General features: G+C 55.3%; 1 pseudogene; it reads left to right on the forward strand.

Moving 5' to 3' along the window:
* The window catches only part of LOC136472902 (FACT complex subunit SPT16-like), a 29122-nt pseudogene extending 6449 nt beyond the window's left edge, over positions 1 to 22673 (forward strand).
* The last annotated feature ends 1447 nt before the right edge of the window (positions 22674 to 24120 follow it).

Consider the following 24120-nt stretch of genomic DNA (forward strand, 5'->3'; position numbering starts at 1 on the left):
CGAACCGACGGCGTCCATGGTGGCTCCCACGCCCGCGGAGGCCACTGGGCGAGCGGCTTCTTCCACGGCGGGCGTGGAAGAGCTGGCCGAGGACCGCATACCGCCGGTGAAGGTGATCGTGACTGCGCCGAGCCAGGATCAGCCGGGCGCGGTCGTGGTGGCACCCGAGGGCGTGGTGCAATCCGCGCCACCAGGTGCCCATGTGGATCCGCCCGTGGCGCCCGAAGCGGTCCAGACGGAGGAGGGTCCATCCGGAGGGTCCTTGAGTGCGGCGGTGGTGCCACACAGGGTCAGGAGGGAGCCGCCACCGGCCCCCTTGTCGGGAGGAAGCCGCTCCCCTGCGCGGGGGGAGCCGCCGCTCCAGTGGATGGCTGCTCAGGACCCGACGTCGGCTCTTTTCTCGCTCGATGATCATTCCGAGAGTATGGAGCGAGAGGGTCTTGACGTCGGGATTTCGACCATGCTGAACGCCCTGGACCAGGCCAGAGGAGCCCTTCGTGAGATCATTATCCCTACCTCTCAGGTATTCTCTGGACTTTCTTTTTTCTTTCTTCGTGTGTTTGTGGATTCTCGCATTTCTGATATCAGTCTTCTTCTTCTTCAGATTCTTGTTGCTCGTAGCCGGAAAAAATCCCAATTCCTCCGTGAGCAGAAGGTAGAGCGGGATCGCCTCTCCGAGGAGGCCCGGCTGCGAGCAAACATGGCCGCCCAGCTTGCTATCGTCCAAGAGCGGGAGGCCCAGGCGCGTCAGGATGCGGAGGAGGCGCACGGGATGTTCGAGGACCTGTCGGTGAGGTCTAAGCTGGATGGAGAGGAGATTGCCAAACTCCAAAAAGAACGAGACGAGCTGCTGCAGAGGAATGCCGCGGCTAATGAGAAGGCCAGCGAAATCCTAAAGGAGCTGGAGATGGAGCGGGACCTCCGGCAGAAGGCCGAGAGTAGGGCCACAGCCCTCCAGCAGAAGGTGGACGAGGACGTCGGGGTGGTCCGCTCTCTCTGGGCGGAGCTTGATGACGCGGTGAAAGGAAAGTTGAGTGCCGAGAACGTCGCCGCCAAGCTGGAGAAAGAGGCTACCTATACGCGCAGGGCCCTTCAGGCGGAGAGCGATGAGCATGATCTTCTACAAGCTACGGTCGGGGTGGTCCTTAACGCCCTGAATGTGACGGAGCCTGTGGAGACCAGCCCGCTCGCGGCTCGTGTCGGAGGTATCACGGCTCGGGTGGGCCAACTTGAGGAGAGTGCCTTTCACGCCGGGATTACCTAGGCCTTCACCGTCACCCACGCCCATTATGAGAAGGAAATAAACCTGAGGGTGATGAGCGAAGGCTTTCCGTCCACCTACGAGGATGAAGAGCTGGAGGAAATGGAGAAGATGGTCGCTCCTCTTGCGAAGAACCTGGCAGATAGTCTGAAAGAAATGGTTCTCCCTTCGCGGGAGTAATTAGTCGAACAATTTTGAGAATAGCTTATATGTAATATGTGGACAAGTGTCGGTATTTTTCGAGTCTGGACGCCTTTCGTGCTTTTGCGTCTTAATTTCGTTTTGTTTGATTTTTTGCGATTTGATTTTTACGGTCTTACCAATATGTTCCCCTGAATTATGCCGCTGATTATAATGTGAGGAGATTGAGGAGGTAGCCGTACCTTAACAGCCCCCGAGTAAGGTCCGACCCCCGCACCTGCCTAGGGTCGGGTGTTACTGGAGACCGGAATCGTGGTTTTGGTGACAATGGATGTCCTCGCAATAATCCCTGCCCTGCCTTCCAACAGAAATCCCAACTGGGGACTCTATGGGCTCGGCAAGGTGGGGCCTTTGCTCCTGCATTGTTTGGCCCGAGCCCTCGAGCCTTGTTAGGGTCTGATGGGGGTCGGCCGTTATTTGCGTGTTACCCCGTCCTCGGTTTTCGCAATCAGAGGGGCTGAGTGAACGACACTTGCCTCGACGGCTTGAGTACCATGCTCAACGAGCTCGCTAACGGGTACGTTCGTGTGGAATCCGGGTCCATCATTTGCTGATGGGATCGGCAGAGCCCTCTGGTGGCACTCCACAACTTCTTAACCCGCCTCCCGGCAGATGCCTGAGTCGTTCGATAAGCTCAGGGGGCCCGATGGCCTCTCCTCGATGGAGATTCTGTGGGTTTGGCTCAAGGTTAGAATCGAACGAGAGAAGGTCGAGACGTCCCGGTTCGCTTCTGAGCGGGATCGGGCAGGGCCGCTGGGGCTCGTCTTGGTTATCTCTCCCTGGCCCTGTTTGGCGTGAGGCGGCCTCGAGCCCTCGCGGGCCGGCCTTCGAACCTCAGCCTATGGTTGCCTATATCGAATGAGAATGTTTTGAATGCAATATTTAATTGAAAATAAAGGCGGGGTTGGTAACGTTACCTTGGTGATGTGAGTGGCGGAAAAGCTCCTAGCAGATGGGTTCGGGCCCCGACGTTTGTGACGAGGTTGAAAAAACCTGCGTAAGAATTGCTATTCTTTGTTTTCGTGTCTCGGTGACGATCCGAGCCATTCGATTAACTTGGGCAGCCTGACAGCTTCTCCTTTGGGGGAGACTCTGTAGGCGGACCCCTCCGATCCCTTCATTGAGAGGGCCGACGTCGAAACTAGAGACGCGAGGGGCGTTGAGTAGGATTTTTCTGGTAAACAGAAACACCATAGCTATCGGGGCGTAGGGTTTGCTAGTTCATCCAGTTTTACTCAAAGCTTTGTGCCTGTATGTCGCGCCCTTAGTTTCGGGCGTACGGAGGGGTCGGGTGAAGAGGATGTCTAGACTGGTAGTCATCCTCGACAGCCCCCGAGTGATGCTCGCGTCCCTGCTATTTGACGGGGTCGGAATCTTGCGAACGAATTTTAACGTATAAAGTGAGAAAACTGAGAGGCTTATCTTTCTTTGGTCGTGTCTTCTGAGCCGAACGGTCGACCCAGGAGATCTGAAGGGTCCCGTCATCGGGTCGTCCGTGGTCCTGCATGGGAAGGCGAAAAAGTTGTCTGCCTATGTGGGTGCCTTAATCGCCGCGTCCGGAGCGGGTCAGTGGCGGGCCATACCCTGGCAGTGTTCAGTTTGACCAAAGAGGGACGCTTCGTAGACCGGGGTTCGTCCCGTCACTTCCGGCGCGTCCCCTCAGATATCAATCAGCATTGATTGCGTATTAAAAAAGGGGAAGGGAGAGGGTTTTTCGTCCGACCTTTCGCCTTTCCTTAGTTACTGCGCCTCCTCCTTAAATAGGGAGGGGGAGAGGAGTTCTCATCCCACCTCCCCTTTTGCCTCCGAGCCGCTATCTCTCCTTCTTCTTCCTTTCCGTCCAACGCGTCTGTGCGTCGCGGTGGTTCCTGAGTGAGGAAGAGTAATGCCAGAGAGAGATAGAGAACTTACAAACTTGCTCGTGATTCTGGTGCGTGATGTCGAGTCGGAGGTTATCCAACGTAGATGAGATGGTACGCGCGGCCCTTGGTGAGGAGTCGCTGCTGCTGAAGGAGAAAAGGCGTCGGTGGGTGTCGTGCGTCGTTGACTGCGCCGTCGTTCGCTGCGCTCCTCCCTTGGCTGGAGGCGTTTCCTGCCCCTACACCGTTGTCAGGGCTATGGCTGGGGATGATGGCATAGTCCCCAGACGCCATGACGGTGGCGTTGCTACCGGGGTTGCGGCTGACGACGATGGCGTAGTCCCCGGACGCTCCGGCGGAGGCGTCATAGATGGTGGCGCCTTCAAGGGTCCAGCGAAGATGTCGCCGATGGAGAGCGTGGTACGGCGCCCGCAGTAGATGAGCTAGCCCGTGTACATGCCCTCGACGTCGCCGATGGAGAGCGTGGCACGGCGGCCGCAGTGGACGAACTGGCCCGTGTACATGCCCTCGACGTCGCCGATGGAGAGCGTGGTACGGCGATCGTAGTAGCACTTGTGGTAGAGCTGAGCCGAGACTGTAATGAAATAACGTTGTGGGGAAGCCCCCGAGTAAACAATCTTCAGGGTATATTGTTCCTTTTTTGTAATGACATCGCTTTGTAAGTGGTGAATTCATGCAAAAATGAACAAAATTACATCCTTTGCTTGTGGCAAGTCATTTTAGCGCTTTCCAACTCTTCTCATGGTCTAAGTCACAGGAGGCTAGGAACGTGGGCAAACTAATTCTGATTGAACTGGTGAGCAAAGAGGTTGCAGCCGCTGGGGCGTGGGTGTCTCGCAATCCTACCAGTTGTATTCAGAATTAGCTCCCAAGATCTTAGCCCTCGAGACTCATTTACGAGGCGAATGGAAAATTTATAGAATGTTTGTAAGTATAACACAGGGATTTTTTGCAAGCGCGATACTTGTATTACACATAACATATGTTACGATCACATGCCAGCCCCTGAGTGAGATCTGTCCCCTCACGATTTGTAGGGGTCGGAAATCACTATGGATCGGGGTTCTATTAAGACAAAAACTGATAAAGAAAAGTGTAAGCTTATTTTAAGGATAGAAACGATGTAGCTGCTCAATGTTCTAGGCGTTGGCGAAGACCTCCCCTTTGATGGTTTTCAACCGGTAGGCGCCTGGGCGAAGTATTTCCGCGATGATGTAGGGCCCTTCCCAGGGCGGGGAGAGTTTGTGACGATCCTTGTTGCTCTGTACAAGACGGAGGACGAGGTCTCCGACGTTGAAGGCTCGACCCCGCACCCGTCGGCTGTGGTACCGCCGCAACGCTTGCTGGTACTTGGCTGAATGGAGGAGGGCAATGTCGCGGGCCTTGTCCAGCTGGTCCATGGCGTCTTGGTGAGATGCCCCGGCTCCCTTAGCGTCATATGCTCTGATTCTTGGCGCTCCATAGTCGAGGTCCGTCGGGAGAACGGCCTCGGAGCCGTAGATCATGAAAAAGGGTGTGTAGCCGGTGGCCCGGCTAGGAGTCGTCCTAAGGCTCCAGAGCACAGCCAGGAGCTCAGCGAGCCAACGCGCGCCGAATTTGTTCAACCGGTTGAAAATTCTGGGTTTGAGGCCTTGAAGGAGCATGCCGTTTGCGCGCTCGACCTATCCGTTCGTCCGGGGGTGCGCGACGGCTGCCCAATCGATTCGGATGTGTTGTTCGTCACAGAAACGAACAAATTTCCTACCGATGAACTGCGTGCCGTTGTCTGTGATGATGGAGTTCGGTACTCCAAAGCGATGGATGATGTCGAGAAAGAACAGCACAGCTTGCTCGGATTTGATTGTGGATACTGGCCGAGCTTCAATCTATTTTGTGAACTTGTCTATGGTGACAAGCAAGTGGGTAAAGCCTCCGGGCGCTTTTTTAAGAGGCCCGACCAGGTCAAGCCCCCAGACCGCGAAGGGCCATGTGATGGGGATCATCTGGAGAGCCTGGGCCGGGAGGTGTATTTGCCGAGCGTAGTATTGGCACCCTTCGCAGGTGCGTACAATTTGCTCGGCATCGGCTACTGCGGTGGGCCAATAGAAACCCTGTCGGAATGCCTTCCCAACCAAGGTTCTTGGTGCGGCATGGTGTCCGCATGCCCCACCGTGGATGTCGCTCAGTAGGAGTTTTCCCTGTTCGCCAGGGATGCAAAGCTGAAGAATTCCGATGTGACTTCGTTTGTAGAGTTCGCCCTCTACAAGAACGAAGGATTTGGCGCGTCGCGTGAGCCGTCGGGCTTCTGTCTCGTTGGTTGGTAGTACATCGTGGAGGAGATAGTCGATGTAAAGCGTTCTCCAGTCATTGGGAGGATCAGACTCCGTTGCTGGGTCTTCTTCAAGCTCCATGACCTCGGGGTCGGGAGGAACAGTTGGCGGATCGGCCTTGGGGGTCGGACTAGAAGGGCCATCGTCGGCTTGTTTCGACCCCGTGTAGCGTACCGAGGGTTTGTGTTGGTCACTAGCGAAGACGCCTGTTGGAACCGGCTCTCGGCTGGATGCCGCTTTTGCGAGTGTGTCGGCCGCTTCGTTGAGGCGCCTGGGGATATGATTGAGTTCGAGGCCGTCGAACTTGTCCTCCAGACGTCGGACCTCTTGACAGTATGCCTCCATCTTGGTATCGTGGCAGCCCGACTCTTTCATGACCTGGTTGACGACCAGCTGAGAGTCGCCCCTGATGTCAAGGCGTCGGATGCCCAGCTCGATGGCGATTCGTAGGCCGTTGATGAGCGCTTCGTATTCTGCAGTGTTGTTTGATGAGGGAAAATGAAGCCGAACCATGTACCTCATGTGGACCCCGAGGGGGGATACTAAGACTAGTCCTGCTCTGGCGCCCTTCTTCATCAGCGATCCGTCGAAGTACATTATCCAGTACTCTTGATCGACGGCTGTTGGTGGCATCTGGACCTCGGTCCACTCCGCGATGAAGTCAGCCAGTGCCTGAGATTTGATCGCCGTTCGGGGGACATAAGAAATGCCCTGATCCATCAGCTCGAGCGCCCACTTTGCGGTTCTTCCCGTAGCGTCATGGCTACGAATGACCTTGCCGAGGGGGAACGACGTCACTACTGTCATGGGGTGTGACTCGAAGTAGTGGCGTAGCTTCCTTTTGGTGATGAGGACGGTGTAGAGGAGTTTCTGGATCTGGGAGTAGCGGGTTTTGGAGTCGGATAGCACTTCGCTGATGAAATATACAGGGCGCTGCACCTTGAAGGTGTGCCCTTCCTCCTCTCGCTCTACTATTAAGGCGGAGCTAACCACCTGGGTGGTGGCTGATATATATAGTAGGAGAGATTCTCCATCGCGTGGAGGAACTAGGACCGGTGGCTTAGTTAAAAATTGTTTAACCATGTCAAGTGCCTCCTGAGCCTCGGCTGTCCACTCGAAGTGGTCAGTTTTCTTCAGAAGTCGATAAAGGGGGAGTCCTCGTTCGCCGAGGCGTGAAATGAATCGGCTGAGGGTGGCAAGGCACCCTGTGATCCGCTGAACCCCCTTTATGTTTTGGATCGGGCCCATCCTCGTGATGGCCGATATCTTCTCTGGGTTGGCTTCGATGCCACGCTCGGAGACGATGAAGCCGAGCAGCATGCCCCTCGGGACTCCGAAAACACATTTTTCGGGATTGAGCTTGATGCCGTTCGCCCGGAGTTTCGCAAAGGTGCGTTCAAGGTCGGCGACAAGGTGGTCAGCCCGCTTGGATTTGACTACGATGTCGTCGACATAGGCCTCAACGGTTCGCCCGATGAGGTCTCCGAAGCAACTAAGCATACAGCGCTGGTACGTCGCCCTAGCGTTCTTCAAACCAAACGGCATTGAAACGTAGCAAAATGATCCGAAGGGCGTGATAAAAGATGTTGCGAGCTGGTCGGACTCTTTCATCGTGATCTGATGGTAGCCTGAGTATGCGTCAAGGAAACAGAGGGTTTCGCACCCCGAGGTGGAATCGACTATTTGGTCTATTCGGGGCAAAGGAAATGGATCCTTTGGACACGCTTTGTTGAGACCAGTATAATCAACACACATTCTCCATTTCCCACTCTTTTTTCGGACAAGAACAGGATTTGCTAACCACTCTGGGTGCTATACTTCCTTAATGAATCCTGCGGTCAGTAGTTTGGCTATCTCCTCGCCGATGGCCCTACGTTTCTCCTCGTCGAAGCGGCGCAGGCGTTGCTTCACCGGCTTGGAGCCCGGGAGGATCTGGAGGGTATGCTCGGCGACCTCCCTCGGGATGCCCGGCATATCCGAGGGTTTCCACGCAAAGATGTCCTTGTTAGCGCGGAGGAAGTCGACGAGCGCGCTTTCCTATGCGGAGGAGAGCGCGGTCCCGATTCGGACTTTTTTGCCCTCGGAGCTACTGGGATCCAAGAGGACGTCCCTGGAACCCTCTGCTGATTCGAATGATCCGGACGACTTCTTTGCGTCGGGTGTCCCTTCAATGACCTCCTCCCTGAGGGTGGCGAGCTCTTCGGACGCGATGACCGCGGATGCGTGTCCGCAGCATTCGACCTCGCACTCGTAAGCACGCTGGAAGGAGGTGCCGATGGTGATGATCCCACGGGGACCTGGCATCTTCAGCTTCAGGTATGTGTAATTGGGTACGGCCATGAACTTCGCGTAACATGGTCGCCCCAGAATGGCGTGGAAAGTCCCCGGGAATCCCACTACATCGAAGGTGAGGGTCTCAGTTCGGTAATTGGATCGATCCCCAAAGGTGACGGGCAGGTCAATCTGCCCTAGTGGCACAGCTTGCCTTCCAGGCACGACGCCATGGAAAGGTGCTCGGACGGGACGGAGGTGCGTTCGGTCGACGCCCATCTCGTCGAGCGTCTTGGCGTACATGATGTTGAGGCCGCTGCCCCCATCCATCAGTACCTTGGTGAGCCGCTTTGGACCGACGATTGGGTCGACGACAAGCGGATACCTCCCCGGGTGTGGGATGGCATCTGGATGGTCGGACCGGTCGAAGGTTATGGCGGATTCCGACCACCGGAGATAAGCTGGCATAGCCGGTCCAGCGGTATAGACCTCTCGACGTGCGACCTTCTGGCGGCGCCTAGAGTCGTAGGCCGCTGATCCTCCGAAGATCATGAGGGCACCGGTCGGTGTTGGGAAGGCGTCGTCCTTCTCCTCCGTGTCATCAATGGTGGGAACAGGCTCCTTCCCCTTCTCCTCCTTGTTCAGGCCCCCGGCCAAGTATTTGCGCATAAGGCCGCATTCCTTGTATAGGTGCTTGGCCGGGAAGGCGTGGTTTGGGCATGGCCCCTCGAGCATTTTCTCGAAGTGGTTCGGAGTGCCCTCCGTGGGTTTCCGGCCACCTTTGCGGTCGGCTGCGGCCACGAGCGAGTTGTCGCGCCGCTGCTTCTTACTTTTCCCTTTGGCGGGACGGTTGGAGGCGCCTTCGCTGGCGCCCTCGTCCCGCCTTGTCTTTCCGTCGGAGCGATCAAAGATGGCTCCGACCGCCTCTTCTCCAGAGGCGTGACTGGTGGCGATGTCCAGAAGTTCCTTGGTAGTTCGCGGGCCCCTGCGTCCTAGCTTGTGGACCAGGGACTCGCAGGTCGTTCCGGACAGAAAGGCTCCTATCACGTCGGCGTCGGCGACGTTTGGGAGCTCGTTGCACTGTCGGGAGAAGCGCCGGATGTACCCGCGGAGGGTTTCATCGGCCTTCTGACGGCAGTTCTTGAGGTCCCATGGGTTTCCAGGGTGTTTGTACGTGCCCTGGAAATTACCCACGAAGATCTCAGTTAGATCCGCCCAACTCTGAATAGCATTGGACGGTAGGTGCTCCAGCCATGCTCGTGCCGAGTCGGCCAAGAACAGCGGGAGATTGCGAATAATAAAATTATCATCACTCGCACCACCGGCCTGACACGCAAGCCGATAGTCTTCGAGCCAAAGCCCGGGATTTGTTTCACCAGAATATTTAGGAATGTTCGTAGGCGGTCGATACCTTAGGGGGAACGCGGCGTTGAGGATGTGCCGGCCAAAGGCCTGAGGGCCGGGCAGAACGGGGCTCGGGCTTCGGTCTTCGTTGCTGTCGTAGCGCCCTCCACGTCGGGGATGATAGCCGCGGCGCGCTGCTTCTCCCTCGTCGCCGTGGGCACGTCTCCGGGCGTCGATGATGCTGCGTACGTCGCGGCCACGGCCGAGGCGTTGATGTACAGGGACGACGGAGGGCTGCCCGCCGGCTGGCGGTGTTTGGTGTACGGATGCGTCCTTGGTGGGACGCACTGAGGGCGCGTGCTTGCTGGTGTCGGGTTCACGTCGTCGAGACAACGAACTTTCCGCCTGCTGCGCGGCTGCACGCTCGAGCAACGTGCGAATCTCCCGATAAGCGCGTCGATCCTCGGACGTTGCGGCCTCCGGGAGGCCATGCAGCAAGGCGGTTGCTGCGGCGATGTTCTGGCTGGCTCGGGCAAAGTGAGGAAAGGCCCCATCGTCGGTGAGGATCCTTTGGTGTACGGTGCGGGCTGTGGCGCGCGCGCGCCCCCCGTCTTTGCGGCGTTCAATCTCGCGATTGATGTCCGCGTATTCCCGTGCGAGCCCTTGCCCGGCCTCGTCGATCTCTTGCTGACGAGCCCTTAGCTGCTCCATCCTCAGGTGAGATGGGGCTGTCCCCTCTTCCCCGGATCTGCTGTCAGGTTTGTTTGTAGGGGTGGCCTCTTCCCTGGAGGCGCTTTCGACGTGACCCTCGGGGGTCTGCGTCATGTAGCATTCTCGGGAAGGATGGTGGCTCCCCCTACCGGAATCTGAGCTGGAGAGCGATACAGGCTTCTCGTTGAGGAGCTCGTAGAGGGTCTCCGTATCGCGCTCAATCACCCCCACGAACTCGATGTCCGTGGGTGATTGAACCACACGTAGCGCCCAAGGGCGGCCAGCGGTCGCCGCAGCGTTGCGGAGACCGAATGGAAACGCTGTCGGGGTGCTCCATACGGACCTTTCCGGATACATGGTGGCGTCGTGGGAAGCCCCCTTGGGTGACGGGACTCCCCGGGAGTTGCCCGGTGGGCCCTCAAGCCTGAGACGGCTGAGGTTGATGGAAGGGGGAGATGGAGCGGCTGAGTGAGTCAGCGCCAGCTCTCCTCCTAATGTGATGATGAAATCCAGGTCGCCGAAACGCACGTGTGCGCCCGGGGCCCAGGTGATTGCGTGGGTGGCCATCCGAGACCTGATTTGGAACGCGCAAAGCCCCTACCTGGCGCGCCAACTGTCGGTGTTTCGTACAAGCACCGGCAAGTAAATTTATAGTAATGCGCATTAGGTTCAGATGGTGCGCTAAAGGACACAGGAATTATACTGGTTCGGGCGGAATGTCCCTACGTCCAGTTTGTTGCTGCTTGTGTTATTAGCACCGTAAACGATCTATAGTAAGGGATACAAACTGCCGAGAGAGGGACTAGTCCCAAGTCTCTGATCGAAGGATTGAAAGGTGGTCAAGAGCTTCGTAGCTGCTTGTGTGTGAGTGCGTTCTATTGTTCGGTCCTATTTTTTCCCGTCCGTTTGATGGAGGACATGCCTCCCCTTTTATAGATGAAGGGGCTGGCTTTACAAGGGTGAGAGCTTCAGTGTTTCGTACACTACCTAGTCTTGTGGCTCCTGTTTACCTGGTCAGGTCCCCCATTCTGATGAGTGCGCAGGAAGATAAGTGCTTACGATGTTGTCGATATCTCTATAGGATGTCAGATTAGTCACAGCATGCCGCCCCCAGGGTATGGGTTGTGGTACAGTGGTTTTGACTTAGGGGCCTCCCCCCAGCCTTGCTCCACACGCCTTCTGGTTCCCATGATGAGAATTCGGGGTCGGGGTCCGGTGTAGCGCCGTGGCCAAGGCTCTCTGACTTGGAGGACCTGAGGGGCCGGGAAGAGGGCCCCCCACTCCCTTGGGTCCATAGCGTGGTGACGGAGTATCCGTCGTTCGTGGAGATAGCAAATCCGTTCTTGGAGCGTAGCGGTTGTCGTATATCTTCGTTGGGTTCCGTGTCCCAGAGCTGAAGGCGGCGCCTACAACTCTACAGAGTGAGGTGCACGCACCTGTAATACCTTTTGGGCTCTGCGGCGCCCGGAAGGGTCTAAGCATCAGTCCTGTCGTTCCCTGACAGTTCTCTTCCTGTCAGGGCGCAGGGTATGGTCGTTGGAGTCATGGTTGACCCGAACGTCTTGTCTCGTCCTGTACCCATCGTTACCAAGGATAGATATCGATCAGGGCGAGGCTCGTTCTGGGCCGTCGGGTGAGGCGGAGGCCAATCCCTATCTCCTGGGCGAGACTAACCTTATCCCTCCGGGATCGGGCGAGGCGGAATCTATCCCTTAGCCTTCGGGCGAGACCAAGCCCGCCCTATAGGCGTCGGGCGAGACGGAGATTAGCCTTGAGCCTTTGGGGCGAGGCAGGGTTATCCCATAAAGGCGTTGGGTGAGGCTGACCCCACCCCTCCGGGATCGGGCGAGACGGAACTCATCCCTCAGCCCTCGGGCGAGACCGAGCCCGTCCTCAAGGCGTCGGGCGAGACGGAACCGAACTCCTGTCACTCGAACAAGGGATGACATGGCGCCCTTATGCGTCCAGAAGTTTTTTACGTTCGGTGGTTATCGGTTCCACCTTCTGGGGTACCCCGGTATTAGGTCCCCGACACTATTCCTCATTTGTTTCATTGCCATCCACAACATGAACCTGTGGATCATCCAAACCAAAAGACACAACTTGCAATTCAGGTTTATGAAGGGACAGGTCAACCACTTCAAGAATGCCAATACCACCAAGTGAATCAAAAGAATCCCCTCCTACATCCCACATCATTGTCTCTCCTGTCTTGTATGCCTCAGATTTGAGTGCACAAAGACCAAATCTTCAGCACACTCTGGAGTTAAGGCATTTCTCTTGACACTATGGACAAAGCTATAGGTGCTCCAGTTGCTTTCACAGCATACAAGCAACAAGAACTCACTAATTGCACTGCAGAAATAGAAGACGAAGGGAGGAAGGGGAAGACGAAGTGGGGATGCGGCGTGGGGAGTAAAGAAATCAAGCAACTACCGGCTACGAACTGAAGAAGAAGAGGAGATCGAGAACAGGGAAGGGGATTAACTCACGGGATCCACGTCGTAGGGCGGAAACTCGTCGCTGGCGGGCGGCGAGTAGGGACGGAGGCTCGTCGCCGGCGAGCGGAGGCGGAAGCTCGTCACTGGCGGCCGGCGAGTAGGGACTGAGGCTCGTCGCCGGTGGCCGGCGACCAGCGAGCGGGGTTGTGGCGTCACTGCGCGGGGATGCGGCGCTCGTCGCGGGGGCAGCCGTGCGGGACTGCGGAACGCTAGGGCGTCCGGGCAGAGGGATAAGGTTCTGTCTGCCTGGGCTTCTTACTATACGTGTCGGATGGCGTATCCAATTTGCACGAAAATAATAAAAAAGCGGATACTCCGAGGATACGTATCCTGGACGTATCGGACATGTATCCGTATCCGATACGTATTGGATACGCGATACATGGTCCGTGTAACATAGCCTGAGGGTAAGCTTCTTGAAACATGGATAGAAAAGTTATCTGGATCAGGCCTACGACTTGTAGATGTAACAAACGGCTTCTCTGAGCTCTTTTCTGTGAAGGACACCACAGAGATCACGTGTGTGAAGAAGGCTGCTTACTTAACTTCATCTGTTCTGAAAAATTTTGTGGTTCCTTAGTTGGAGAAGGTTATTGATGAGGAGAAGAAAGTCTCACACTCATCATTGATGGATGACACAGAGAAGGCTATTCTTGATCCGCTCAAGGTTAAGGTCCAATTGAAGCCTGATAATGTTAATATATGCTACCCTCCAGTCTTTCAAAGTGGGGGTAAGTTTGATCTCAAGTCTGGTGCGTCTAGCAATGACGAGTACTTGTATTATGATTCAGCAAGTGTTATCATCTGTGCAATTGGTTCCAAATACAGTAGCTATTGTTCAAATGTTGCTCGGACATACCTTGTTGATGCTACCCCTACACAGAGTAAAGCATATGTGTCATGTGGGGACGCACGTATACTAGGCGCCGACGGGCGCGTGACGTGCGGCGCGCCACAGAGCGCGCGATCCGCGCAGCAGCCGCGCGGGAGGAGGCCAGCGCGAGTGGCTGAGGGGAAAGAGAGATTAGTTTCCTTTTTATTCCCTTAAGTTTAGGAGAGGTTATTTCCAGGAATAGTTTGTTTCCAAGTTGGTTAGGCAGGCTGGCCTATTTATCTGTACTTCCAAAAACAATTAGAATTAAGAAAAATATTACCATCTAATCTCCTATCTCCTTCTCTCAACTAAGCCTGCGGCAGGGGCAACCTCGCCGGAGAAGACGACGGACCGAGGCTACGAGTTGCGTAGCCGAGGGCCAGCTATCCGAGGGTTTGACGCCCTTGACAACCTGGTATCACGATCCTGGCGATCCTCGCCTTCCCGATCCACCTCACCACCAGCCGCCGCGCCACCATTCCCGACGTCGTCTTCTGCAGCATCGTGTTCGGCAGCCATGGGTGACCAAAGTGACCTCAAGGCCACGGTGGAGTCGCTCGCCGAAGTCGTCAAGTCGCTGCAGGCCACTGTCGAAGCCAACGCCAAGGCCATCGCCTCCCTCGCCGCCGACTGCTCATCCTCCTCCGGCAGCAAGGCGCCGGTGTCCGGCGAGCACCATAACGACCGGCCGCCAAAATTCCAGAAGATGGATTTTCCCCGGTACGATGGCAAAACCGATCCCCTCATCTTCCTTAACCGCTGCGAATCCTACTTCCACCAGCAGCACATCATGGAAGAGGAGCGGGTCTGGATGGTGTCGTACAACCTCGAAGAGGGCGCTTAGATGTGGTACATGCAGGTACAGCAAGATGAGGGCACGCCGTCTTGGCGGCGTTTCACCGAGCTGTTGAACCTACGTTATGGGCCGCCGCTTCGCTCCGCCCTGCTGTTCGAGTTGGCGGATTGCCGGCGCACGGGCTCGGTGGCGGAATACTAGGACCGTTTCCAGAGCCCTCTGCCGCGCGGGGGGTGACTCGACGAGGCGCAACGCGTCCAGCTCTTCACGGGAGGTCTCCTGCCCCCGCTGAGCCTCGCCGTGCAGATTCAAAACCCGCAGTCTCTTGCGGCGGCCATGAGCTTGGCCCGACAGATGGAATTGATGGAGCAGTATACCGTCGCCCAGCCCAAGACCGCAGTCCGGGGACTTCTGCCGGCCCCTCCACCGCGTCACGCCCTGCCGGCTCCAGCAGCGCCTAAGGCCGCCCCACCGACGGTCACCATCGATGGACGCCCGATCAAGCGCCTCTCATAGGCGGAACAAGAGGAGCGCCGTCGCCTCGGCTTGTGCTACAACTGCGACGAAAAGTACACACGTGGCCACAACAGGGTGTGCAAGCATCTTTTCCTCCTGGATGGCGCCGTGGAGGTCGACGATGCCGACGACGACACGGCCGCCGTGGACGAGGCCATCGAGGAGGCCCCGGCCTACTCCCTCCACACCGTGGCGGGCGTCCGTGCCCATGACTCCCTCCAGTTCCGCGTTCTGGTGGCCGGTGTGCTGCTGATCGCCCTCCTCGACATCGGCTCAACGCACAATTTCATCTCGGAGGGCGCAGTGCAGCAGACCAGGTTGCCCATCCAGAGCCGTCCGCGCCTCACTGCGACGGTGGCCAACAGTGAGCACGTCTCCTGCACCGGCGTGCTGCGTTGCGCCGCGTTCACCATCGAGGGGGCCCCATTCGCTGCGGACCTCTTCATCATGCCGCTGGCGGGCTACGATGTGGTCCTAGGGACCCAGTGGATGATTGTCCTGGGGCCCCTCACCTAGGACTTCACCGTCGGTACGCTGTCCTTCAAGCGCCAGGGCAAGGTGGTCTGCTGGCGGGGCGCCGATGGACCGGACGTGCCTGCCCTCGTCGCCACCACCACGGGCGCGCCGGCCTCCAATGCCCTGACCGTGGAGCGCTCGCTGCTGGATGCGGTCCTGGCCACCTTTGACGATGTGTTCGCGGAACCCCACGGACTGCCGCCCCAGCGTGGCCGCGACCACGCCATCCACCTCCTGTCGGGCGCCCCGCCGGTTGCTGTTCGCCCATACCGGTACCCGGTTGCGCACAAGGACGAGTTGGAGCGGCAATGTGCAGCCATGATGGAGCAAGGACTCATCCGTCGCAGCACGTCAGCATTCTCATCCCTCGTCCTCCTCGTCAAGAAAGCCGACGGATCATGGCGGTTCTGCGTCGATTACAGAGCCCTCAACGCCATCACCGTCAAGGACGCATATCTGATTCCGGTGGTCGATGAACTGCTGGATGAGCTGCACGGCGCCAAGTTCTTCACCAAGTTGGACCTTCGTTCGGGCTACCACCAGGTCCGCATGCGCCCCACCGACATCGCAAAGACGGCGTTCCGCACTCATGACAGCCTTTATGAGTTCCTGGTGATGCCGTTCGGGCTGTGCAACGCCCCCGCTACGTTCCAGGCTCTGATGAACGACATCCTGCGCATCTTCCTCCGTTGGTTCGTCCTTGTGTTTTTCGATGACATACTCATCTACAACTCCACCTGGGCGGATCACCTGTGCCACCTTCGTGCCGTTTTCCTCGTCCTGCAGCAACAACGGCTCTTCATCAAGCGCTCTAAGTGCGCTTTCGGCGTCGACTCCATCTCCTACCTCGGCCACATCATCAGCGCTTCAGGCATCGCTATGGACCCGGCCAAGGTGCAAGCGGTCATGGACTGGCCCCAGCCACGTTCGGCGCGTGGGGTCTGTGGGTTCCTCGGCTTAGCGGGCTACTACCGCAAGTTCGTCCATGACTACGGCATCATCGCCGTGCCACTCACAGCGCTCACCAAGAAGGATGGGTTCAGCTGGACCGAGGAGGCTGCAGCTACATTCCTGGCGCTCAAGCGCGCCATCACCTCCGCCCTGGTACTCGCCCTACTGGACTTCGACAGGCCATTCGTCGTCGAGTGCGACGCCTCCACATACGGGTTCGGCGTGGTGCTCATCCAGGACAAGCACCCGCTGGCCTTCTTTCAGCCGGCCAGTGGCACCTCGTCACTGCGCCCTCGCCGCTTACGAGCGGGAGTTGCTCGGCCTCGTCCTCGCCATTCTTCATTGGCGACCATACCTCTGGGGGTGTCGGTTCGTGGTGCGCACCGACCATTTCAGCCTCAAGTACCTCCTCGACCAGCACCTAGCGACCATCCCACAGCATCACTGGGTGGGCAAGCTCCTCGGTTTCGACTTCACGGTGGAATACAAGCCAGGCGCCTCCAACACCGTGGCGGATGCCCTGTCCCACCAACACACGGAGGAGGGGGCGGTGCTCGCTGTCTCGGCGCCCTGCTTCGACTACATTGAGCGTCTTCGGCAAGCTCAGTCTATGGATCCCGCTCTCGTCGCCACTCGTGACGCGATCCTGGCTGGTTCCCGGGGGGCGCCGTGGGGTCTATGCGACGGCATGGTCACCTTCGACTCCTGCCTCTACATCCCGCTGTCGTCCCCACTGCTCCAGGAGGTGCTGGCTGCCGTACACGAGGACGACCACGAGGGGGTGCAGCGTACCCTGCACCAGCTCCGCCGCGATTTCCACTTCCCTGACATGCATCGTGTGGTCCGGGACTTCGTACGTGCGTGTGACACGTGCCAGCGGTACAAGTCCGAGCACCTCCACCCTGCCGACCTCCTTCTACCCCTGCCGATCCCGATGACGGTGTGGGCGGACATCGGCCTGGACTTCGTGGAGGCCCTTCCCCGGGTAGGCGGGAAGTCAATGATCTTGATGGTGGTGGACCGTTTCAGCAAGTATTGCCATTTCATTCCGTTGGCTCACCCATATACTGCAGAGTCCGTGGCACAGGCTTTTTTCGCGGACATCGTTCGTCTTCATGGTGTTCCCCAGTCCATGGTGTCGGATCGGGACCCCGTGTTCACCTCCACGTTTTGGCGAGAGCTCATGCGGCTCATGGGCACCAAGCTGCATATGACGACAGCTTTCCACCCACAGTCTGATGGCCAGACCGAGGCGGCGAACCGCGTCATCGTCATGTACCTGCGTTGCTTCACCGGCGATCGGCCACGACATTGGGTGCGCTGGCTCCCGTGGGCGGAGTACGTCTACCACACCGCCTACCAGTCCTCATTGCGGGACACGCCCTTCAGGGTGGTCTACGGCCACGATCCCCCCACCATCCGGTCTTATGAACCGGGTGATACTCGCGTGGCTGCCGTCGCGCGGAGCATGGCGGACCGGGAGGAGTTCCTGGAGGACGTCCGCTATCGCCTGGAGCAGGCGCAGGCCATCCACAAGAAGCACTACGACAAGTTGCACCGTCCCGTTTCCTATACAATGGGTGATTGGGTGCTCCTGCGCCTTCGGCATCGCGCTCCGGCCTCCTTGCCCCACGTCACCAAGGGCAAGCTGAAGCCCCGATACTATGGGCCGTACCACATAGTCGAGCTCATCAACCCCGTCGCCGTTCGCCTCGAGCTGCCTCCGCGTGCCAAGCTGCATGATGTGTTTCATGTGGGACTCCTCAAGAAGTTCGTTGGGCCAGTTCCGGCTGCTCCACCTGCCTTGCCGGCCATCCACCATGGCGCCGTCGAGCCTGAGCCGGAGCACATCGTGCGCTCACGCCTCGCCCGCGGTGTTCAGCAGGTACTCGTCCACTGGAAGGGCGAAACAGCGGCTTCAACAACGTGGGAGGACCTCGACACCTTCCGGGAGCGCTATCCGGCGTTCCAGCTCGAGGACGAGCTGGCTCTCGAGGGGGGAGAGATGTCATGTGGGGACGCACGTATACTAGGCGCCGACGGGCGCGTGACATGCGGCGCGCCACAGAGCGCGCGATCAGCGCAGCAGCCGCGCGGGAGGAGGCCAACACGAGTGGCTGAGGGGAAAGAGAGATTAGTTTCCTTTTTATTCCCTTAAGTTTAGGAGAGGTTATTTCCAGGAATAGTTTGTTTCCAAGTTGGTTAGGCAGACTGGCCTATTTATCTGTACTTCCGAAAATAATTGGAATTAAGAAAGATATTACCATCTAATCTCCTATCTCCTTCTCTCAACTAAGCCTGCGGCAGGGGAAACCTCGCCGGAGAAGACGACGGACCGAGGCTACAAGTTGCGTAGCCGAGGGCCAGCTATCTGAGGGTTTGACGCCCTTGACAATATGAGACCCTTTTGAAAGCTCATGAAGCTGCTGTTGAACAAGTGAAACCAGGCAATCAGATGAGTGCAGTTTATCAAGCTGCAGTGGCAGTGATTGAGAGGGATGCCCCTGAACTTCTTCCTAAACTAACAAAGTCAGCTGGAACTGGAATAGGCCTTGAATTCCGAGAATCTGGCTTAAATATGAATGCCAAGAATGATCGTAGGATAAAACAGGGAATGGTTTTTAATGTATCCCTTGGTTTGCATAACGTCCAGGCAGAAACAATTAGTGAGAAGACAACGCAGTTTTCACAGTTGTTAGCTGATACAGTTTTAGTCAATGAAAGAGGAAACGAGATCTTAACAGCACCTTGCTCCAAGGCAGTCAAAGATGTTGCTTATTCGTTCAACGAAGATGATGATGATGCTGCTGAGGTGAAGATAGAGTCGAAGACCATAGATGTCTTGCCAACCAAGGCAACTCTCAGGTCGGACAACCAGGAGATGTCGAAGGAAGAGCTCCGGAGACAGCACCAGGCTGAACTTGCTCGCCAAAAGAATGAAGAGACTGCTAGAAGGCTTGCTGGGGGTGGTTCTGGATCTGGTGAGGGACGTGGTCCTGCCAGGGCTTCAAATGAGCTTGTTGCATATAAGAATGTTAATGATGTACCATTTATAAGAGATTTGGTGATCCAAGTAGATCAGAAGAATGAAGCTGTCCTCTTACCTATTTATGGCAGTATGGTTCCTTTCCATCTCTTGGTGAAGGAGGATGAGATCCGATGGTAAGAGTATTTTGACAAATTATTCAATGGTGAGAATACGGACACAACCTTTCAGTTGGATGACTCTTTTGATGACACCAATAGACGCTTTGTGCAGAGAATCTAAGAATCTGAGGTCAGAGAGACGTTGAAAAGGATGAAAGGAGGTAAGGCGATGGGACCGGATGGTATCCCAATCGAGATGTGGAGATGCCTCGCGGACATAGCTAATAGTATGGCTAACCAAGTTGTTCAACCATATTTTTCGATCGAACAAGATGCCTGACGAGTGGAAGAGAAGTATATTGGTACCGATCTATAAGAATAAAGGGGATATTCAAAGTTGTACTAATTACCGAGGAATTAAGTTGATGGGCCATACTATGAAGTTATGGGAGAGAGTTATCGAGCATCGCTTGAGAGCAATAACGCGGGTCTCTATGAACCAATTTGGTTTCATGCCCGGAAGGTAAATCATGGAAGCCATTTTTCTTAATAAGACAAGTTATGGAGCGGTATAGAGAAGAAGAAGAAAGACCTACATATGGTTTTTATTGACTTGGAGAAGGCTTATGATAAAATACTAAGGAATATTATGTGGTGCGCTTTGGACAAACATAAAGTCCCAACGAAGTACGTCGGGCTCATTAAGGACATGTATAACAATGTTATGACTAGTGTTCGAATAAATGATGGAGACACGGATGACTTTTCGATTAGGATAGGACTACATCAAGGGTCAGCTTTGAGCCCTTACCTGTTTGCCTTAGTGATAGATGAGGTCACAAGGGACATAAAGGGGACATTCCTTGGTGTATGCTTTTTGCGGACGATGTAGTGCTAGTTGATGAAAGCCGGACAGGAGTGAATCAGAAACTGGAGTTATGGCGGGAGACTTTAGAGTTCAAAGGTTTTAGACTCAGTAGAACTAAAACTCTGAGTATATGAGATGTGACTTCGACACTACTACTCGGGAGGAGGAAGATATTGGTTTGGAAGGTCAAGTAGTACATAGGAATGATACCTTTCGATATTTAGGATCAATGCTACAGAGAGACGGGGATATTGATGAAGATGTTAACCATAGAATCAAAGCAGGGTGAATGAAGTGGCGTCAAGCATCTGGTGTCCTATGTGACAAAAGGGTACCACAGAAGCTAAAAGGCAAGTTTTATAGAACGACGATTAGACCTGCTATGTTGTATGGTGCAGAATGTTGGCCTACGAAAAGACGACATGTTCAACAGATAAGTGTCGTGGAAATACGTATGTTGCGTTGGATTTGCGGTCATACAAGAAGGGATCGAGTTCGGAACGATGATATACGTGATAGATTAGGGGTAGCACCAATTGAAGAAAAGTTTGTCCAACACCGGTTGAGATGGTTTGGACATGTCCAACGGAGACCTACAGAGACACCGGTGCGTAGTGGAATCCTAAGCCAGGATAGTAACGTGAAGAGAGGCAGAGGAAGACTGAAGTTGATTTGGGCAGAGACAATAAAAGGAGACTTGAAAGGATGGAATATACCTAAAGACTTAGTCTTATATAGGAGTGCTTGAAAAACAGCTATTCACGTGCCTGAACTTTATTGTTTCTGTTGGGTTTCAACTCTAGCCTATCCCAATTTATTTAGGACTTAAAGGCTTTATTGTTATTGTTGTATGGTTCCTTTCCATGTTTCTACTGTCAAGAGTGTGACCAGCCACCAGGACAACCGCACCTGCACTATCCGCATCTTCTTCAATGTGCCTGGCATGCCATTCTCAAATGATAGCAAGCTGAATTCTCAAGGTGCTATCTATCTGAAAGAAATTACATTCCGCTCAAAAGATCCACGGCATAGCAGTGAAGTTGTTCAGCAGATCAAAACGTCGAGGAGGCAAGTTGCTTAAGGGAGTCAGAGAGAGCTGAAAGGGCAACTCTTGTTACCCAGGAGAAACTTCAGATCGGAAACAACAGAATGAAGATGATGAAACTTTCTGATGTGTGGATACGACCTGCATTTGGTGGTCGTGGGAGGAAGCTCACAGGAAATCTTGAGGCTCATTTCAATGGTTTCAGATATTCTACTTCAAGGTCTGATGAGCGCGTGGACATCATGTATGGAAATATAAAAGCATGCCTTTTTCCAGCCTGCAGAGAAAGAAATGATTACTCTCCTTCACTTCCATCTGCACAACCATATCATGGTTGGAAACAAAAAGACAAAGGATGTCCAGTTCTATGTTGAAGTTATGGATGTTGTATAGACTCTTGGGGGCAGTAGAAGATCGGCACTTGATCCTGGGGCCAATTTGGATGCTAAAATTTTTGACAAAACGCTACTGTAGCGTATTCGTTATTATTTGGCAATTAGTATCCAATCATAGTCTAATTAAGCTTAAAAGATTCGTCTCGTGAATTTCATTTAAACTATGTAATTAATTTTATTTTTTTATTTATATTTAATGCTTCATGCATACGTCCAAAGATTCGATGTGACGAGGAATCTTAAAAAATTTGACGTTTTGGGGTGCAACTAAACAGGCCCCTGATGAGATTGAAGAAGAGCAGCGTGAGAGGGATAGGAAGAACAGAATAAACATGGATTTCCAGAACTTTGTGAACAAGGTTAATGACCACTGGTCGCAACCACAGTTCAAGGGGCTTGACCTGGAGTTTGATGTCCCACTTAGAGAGCTTGGGTTCCATGGTGTCCCATATAAAGCTTCTGCTTTCATCATTCCAACTTCTACATGTTTGGTTGAGCTGATTGAGACTCCCTTCCTTGTGGTGAGCCTGAGCGAGATAGAGATTGTTAACCTGGAGAGGGCGGGCTTTGGAACGAAGAACTTTGACATGGCTATCGTGTTCAAGGACTTCAAGAAGGATGTTCTCCGTATTGATTCCATCCCTTCAGCATCGCTTGACGTGATAAAGGAATGGCTGGACACAACTGACCTCAAGTACTATGAGAGCAGGCTGAATCTGAACTGGCGTCCTATCCTGAAAACTATAATTGATAATCCTCAGAAGTTCATTGACGATGGTGGCTGGGAGTTCCTGAACATGGAGGCGAGCGACGCAGAGACTGATGACACAGAGGAATCAGACCAAGGCTATGTGTCGTCCGACGCTGAGCCTGAGTCCGAGTCAGAAGATGATGACTCCGACAGCGAGTCCTTGGTGGAATCTGACGACAATGATGATGATGAGTCAGTTGAGGACTCAGAGGAGGAGAAGGGCAAGACCTGGGAGGAACTGGAACGCGATGCTAGCAACGCGGACCGTGAGAACGGTGCAGAGTCGGACAGCGAGGAGGAGAGGAGGCGCCGCAAGGCGAAGACCTTCAGCAAGTCGTGTGCACCGGATCGCAGCAGCTTCAAGGGCCGCCCTCCAAGAAGCCAAAGTTCAGGTGAAAGCTACCTTCAGCAAGTTGCATGTGCCAGAGCGCAGCAGCTTCAAGGGAGCGCTGCCTCCAAGAAGGCAGTTCAGGTTAGTGGTACCTGCCGGTTGCTGTGGCGCCGTGGCTGCGCTTCCTGAACCTCCGTCTCCGGAGTAGACATGTCTGTAGAAGTGTCGTTTGTTATATCTAGATTATCTTGGTATTATCTGCAGTAGCTTAGTCTATTTAGGTGAAATGTGACAGATGAACTTTGGTGGATGAAATGAGCGTTGAACTTGCATCATTGGGGAAAGGAAATCTAAGTTGATTGATTTGTTAATATCCTCAGTGATGCAATATTTTCCTGGTTAGGTGGACCTACGGGCTGTATAATTTTAATTTATGCTTGCAGTTGATCCTTGGTACTTGTAACCGTATATGGCAACCCTAGCGCCCGCCCTCTCGCCGGAGCTCCAACATGGCCATGCTCGCCGGCGACACTGAGCTCCGGCCATGGTGGCCCTGCCCCGCCCCGACTTGGCTTGGCCGCCGCTACTACCGCCAGGCCCCCCCTAAATCGCCCGACATCCTTCCCCACCGTCTGGCCGACCTGCCTCCCCTTGGCCGGCCCCATCTATAGCCCACCGGAATTGAAGAAGAAAAAGGGAGAGAAGCTCGCCGGAACCCTAGCCACTGCCGCCGTCATCTTCGTCTCCGATTATTACAGATCCAGGAGGAGGAGGAGGAGGAGGCCTACCTCGTCGGCGCTGCCGCCGCCGGAGGGTGGAGAGAGTGGAGCTCGCCGGCACAGGTGGGGGTGCGGGTAGGGGGAGGAGCTCGACGGGACGCGTCCGGCGCCGACCACCTTGTCGTCCTCTCGGGCACGTCCTCGTGGGAGAGGGAGAGGGTCGCGCCGTCCACGCGGAGCGCGATGGGTCGTGAAGTAACTTTTTCGTTCTATAAAATTGTGCGTAAGTTACTACTGTATAGTTTGTAGTAAAAACATATGGCATGTCCGTTTAATACTTAGTGCCGCCTTCTCACGTTGTCATGTTGATTTATGGTATTTGCTTGGACACCTTGCATATAACCGAATTTGTGGCCATTACATGTGATTGGTATTATATATTTTATCGGAAATGCTTAACTCTGCGCGGGCAGGATCCAGAGGCTCGGCGCGGGTAGGGTGCGCACACCCGCGTGGGGAAGAAGATGCACCAGCCCGCGTGGCCGTCCGATGCGCTCGATGCCGAGGCCGGAGAAGACGCGCACTGGGGCTGAGCTCGACACCGCCGCCAGATAAGGCACCACCAACACCCCACCACGCGCCCGTGCCCCACTCGCCTGTGCTGTGCCGGCTCCGGCGAAGAAGACGGCGGCGCTAGGGTTCCGGCGAGCCGCGCCTCACCCTCTTCCCTAAATCCGGCGGGTTATAGAATGGCCGGCCGGGGGGAAGAAGGTAGGCCAGGCGGTGGGGATGG

This window comes from Miscanthus floridulus, chromosome 8, assembly GCF_019320115.1.
Source record: "Miscanthus floridulus cultivar M001 chromosome 8, ASM1932011v1, whole genome shotgun sequence".
Classification (NCBI taxonomy): domain Eukaryota; kingdom Viridiplantae; phylum Streptophyta; class Magnoliopsida; order Poales; family Poaceae; genus Miscanthus; species Miscanthus floridulus.